We start from the raw sequence: 4,811 nt of genomic DNA on the forward strand, positions 1-4,811 counted from the left end.
CAGAAAGTCTTGCTCTTTGGTGGGATTGCACTAGGTGGTCTTGAGAGTTGTTCAAACTGGAAGCCGAACCTTGGAGTTGCTTGCCTGTGATGAGCTTAGTAACGATGACTTTTGCCGTGCCTCAGTTCTTATGTTGCCACATGATTTTTCTTTTTCGCTCTCCGGGTGGTTTGCTAGGTATTTCGTATTCTAACCATGCAATAAGGTTTTTCGACCCAATCTCCCTTATAAATCGGACTAACTCTTCTTAATATTTTCATTCAGTAGAGCTCCTATCATTAGGTTTTTTTTTACTTCTTACGTTTCACAATGTAAGACTTTCTAGCATTGCTCACATTCATTTAGATGTTAATGAATCTAGACATATATATGTGTTTAGATTCATTAACATCTATATATATGTGGAAAATGCTAGAAAGTCTTACATTATGAAACGGAGGGAGTAACAATTAGAAAAAAAAACCAGATAATGATAAATACTCCCTCCGTTTCACAATGTAAGTCATTCTAGCATTTCCCACATTCATATTGATGTTAATGAATCTAGACATATATATCTATCTAGATTCATTAACAACAAAATAAATTTCCCACATTCATATTGATGTTAATGAATCTAGATATATATCTATCTAGATTCATTAACAACAATATGAATGTGGGAAATGCTAGAATAAAATAGAGAAAGTAGCACAAAACTTTTTTTTTTCCAAGAGCAGCAACCTTTTCAATTTTCTCAACCACGTTGATAAAACTCAGGCAATCAAAACCCCCATCAGACTTCAAAGTCCACGGAAAGCTTTGCATTGGCAACAACTCCACGAACCCCAGAGAAATTTTCATTTGGGCAATACTTGGACGAGGCAGAGACGCTGTCGGTGACCCCAGCCGATGGAAGCCCAAATCTATCCCCGGCCGGCCATGCATCCTGACGACGAGCTTTAAACATTTGGCCATGGTCGTACGGCGAAAGCCTTGGGAAATCCGGAGGCGCACGTGAGGCCCGCGTGTGCTCCTGCTCGTCGGCAGCTGCTAGTTACTGTTACTTACTGCGCTCTTGCCCAGCGAAAGAGGAACAGCTGCGCCTCGCCCCCATCCTCCCAGCACGAGATTTCACGCAGTTTTTACCGTGACCTCCGTGGTTAATTAACCTTCCCGTACTTGTACTTAATTACCCTCTAATGCTACTTCTGGTACGGTTCGGTCAAGCTGCTGTCACAGTAATTAATCAATTACTCACTCCATTCTAAATTGATCTACATATTTTATAGGTACATATTTTATTAGTCGTTTTGGCTCGGTTAGCTGTGGATAAGAAAATTTGTTATTGGAGCATTTTTGCCACGCATGAGACGAGATTGCCCTTGTGCATTCATGGTGTTATTGCTCTCAGATTATCTCCTTGTTACTCCTTTTAACGCTTCTTTTCCATCTCATTTAATTTTCGCATGCCCTCGAGCGCTATCTGTACTGAAGCTGCATGGGCTGCATGCATGCATGGTGCGATGCAAAATCGCCAAGACAGAAAAAAAAGGTATGTATCTAGACCAGGAATCGAACTCAGGTCCCAAGACAACAACATGAAAGCTCTAAACCAACTGATCAACTGAGAGAGCAGTTGTTGCTTGCTTGCATGCTACATCTAACCATATTTAATAGGGATATGACTTCTTGGTTTTTAAAATCGTGTCCGAAACGACTAATAAACCCAGCCCGAAGGGAGTATTATATTTACCTAGCAACAAACTCAATGCATGTAACATCCCTACTATTTTTTAGCCAATAGCAAATCAAAATATTGCATGTGGGTTATAAATAGTTGTGTGCATGGATGCATGTATCAATGTCCATTTACTCTAATATAAAAATAACGAATAGACTTAATGAATGAATATAAATATGTAAATCATTTAGAAATAACCTTAAAAAATATTATATATAGATTAATTTAGAATGGAGGGAGTAGCATCAAGAGATGATGCTGAACTGTGGATTTGAGATAGTCATCCATGAAGAAGTATGAACATAAGAGGCTGTTTCAATTTGTACCAGTACCATGTCATGGCGTGTTAACACGGCGATATGAGTGGCACCTATGAACAGGACACGGAGCATGGATGCCGCAGCTGGCTAGCCTGTTACCCTGCACAAATCTCGGCACGGCTAATTAATCAAGCTTAAGTCGTTCGTCGATCGATGCAAATGCAACTGCATTTGCCTCGATCCCTTGTGTTTGTGTGCCGGACAATGCAATATTGCAATATATATATATATATATATATATATATATATATATATATATATATATATATGTTCACCGTGCAGTTAGTCCACGACGCAGCCAGGTGTAAGCCAATGCAACACATCGCTTCTCTTCTACGGTAGGAATCAATCCAAGTCCACACCTACAAAACGCACAAGTTGGTAGCTTCGCGGGTCTTTTTGACACAGCTTAAGTTTCAGCCCCGGTTTTATTTTTCCTTAGAGTTTAACCAAATGATGATCTTAGCTTCACTAAAAATAAGAGTGAAACTGGTTGAGTGCTTTTATAAAATAAACTAGAAATGTGAAACTGGGTTTAGACGACTCTATAACTTAACTCCTAAAGTTTAAATTAGGAGTTGGAGTCCTACCAAACCTAAATCACTCCTAATTAATTACCGCTGGATTAGGATTAATTAGAGCAAGTTTAATAGTATAGCTCACTACTAGCTCTAGTTTATCTATAGCCAATCTAATAGTTAATTTATACAATAGTTGCTTACTATACTATTAACATATGGTACCACCTATCATATATAAATTTTGTCTTAGAGTCCGTGCTGCAGCTAGCTACAGATCTGTAACCCTCCGTTCTCTCTTATTTTTTATCTTATTATAATATGTTTATAGCTGGTTAATAGTATGCTCTTAGTGCGTAAATACAAGGGGTTAACACCAACGAGCGGCGCTAACAGTAATTATCCGGCGAGTTTAGCAAGCAGGCACAATAATTAACTCCACTTTCTCCTCGTCTCCCGATACCGGCGCAGTGCTGTGCCGACGTGGCAGCGCCTGTTTTTTCTATACAGATTGGGAGGAAACCAACGATGGCCAATTAATTAATTGTTTGATTGATTTTTTGCTTATCTAAAGCAGCAGCATAAAAAAATGATTAGTGGGAGTACTTGAGGCATCAGCGAGAGCAAACCAAGAATCCAACCCTATTAATATACAGGACAGTAGCATTAGTAAATTGGTGGTAATAGTTAAGCTAGGTTAATTATGCTAAGCAGATATAGTGAGCTGCTTAATTGGGCCCTCTAAGCTAAGCTAGCAAAGTATCAGTTACCAGTATCCACTTGGCTTCATGTGTAGCTAGTTTGCTAGCTAATTAAGCTAAGCTTTGGTTGTGTGGATTAAGAAATGGCCAAGAATATAGATAGCTAGTGCTCCATCATTGGTTACACATCTAGCCATGGACACAGCATGGAGCCCCAAACCCAAATGTACGTTCTTGCCTGTAATTATGCAGCCAGTTTGAAACGGAGCAGCATCATATCCCCCGGCAAGATTTTGGTTGCTTTTCCTGAAGTTTATGCATCGATTTCACAAACAATCACGCTGGCCGGAGCAGCAACCGGGTACACGCACTAATTAATGGAGAAATATTGATCACAAATATTGATCTTTCACACTAATAAATGGAGAAGTATTGATCACAAATATTGATCTTTCACAAAAAAGATATACTCCACTTCAGTGGATTGTATAGTCTAAAAATCATCAGATTAACTGATTAAGGACAAGAATTTAGGCAATTTGGTGTATTAGTTGGTCGATCGATGCAACGAGGGTATCAGGGTAATTAGGCCCATATATGTGCTGGGCCCATATAGGTTCCTAATTCGGCCCGGTTTTGTACCTTCTGCCAAGACGAAATATGGGCCAGTAGAGTTGGTGACTAAATTTGCTCTAGCTAACAATGGCAGATTTCGGCATTAAAAAAGTTTGGTTATGTTGGCTGTTGATGTTAGACAACATAATGGTGTAGAACAAAATTTTAGGTTTCGAACCAAAGGAACGCCAAAACTCATAGAAAGTACGCCTTTTGGGCACCTGTCTTTCAAGCAAAAATGATTGTAATAGAAGATTTACTTTTTAAATGGAATATATAGAAAGAACTGATGAGTTAATTTTAATGAGTACATAGCTTGAAATATTTTGTTGACAAAGCTAAGTCATCACATTAAAGTTAAGCCTTTCATTTCTTTTTGAAAGAAGCTTTGGTTTTTCTACTAAAACTGTACAATATTGTTAGGAGTAGGACATCCAAGTCGCATGAGTGGAAGAAATAATATGAGAGCAATTCCACTACACAGTAAGTAAAAAAACTACAGGGCAATCAGATTCATTTACCAGAAGATGTGATATACCAATCAACTGGCATATCGTGTGATATACCAATCAACTGAACAAGTTCTGGATGAGGTGCAGACCTTCAGTACAGAAGACATCCTTATAATTCTCTCCTGATTCCTCTCAACCCTAGCATAAATTTGTTCGCTAAGCAAAACCGATGCATGAGAATACATTGTCGCTGTAGAAAGGTGTTGAAAATAAGTTTCGATGATTTATTGTCGCTGTAGAAAGGTGTTGAAAAACAAGTGTTGTGATGGTTTGTGTGTTACGAGCACCGGCGAGGGAACGGATTGGATATGAATGGGACACTAGAGGACGAGGCTTCGGCAGCCTCTTTACCCTGCCCGTGACGGCGAGTGGGAGGAACAGAGGAAGGGAACAGAGAAAATGGGATGAGAAGTGTAGATTGA

The sequence above is a fragment of the Oryza sativa genome, chromosome 6 (assembly GCF_034140825.1).
Source record: "Oryza sativa Japonica Group chromosome 6, ASM3414082v1".
NCBI classification, from domain to species: domain Eukaryota; kingdom Viridiplantae; phylum Streptophyta; class Magnoliopsida; order Poales; family Poaceae; genus Oryza; species Oryza sativa.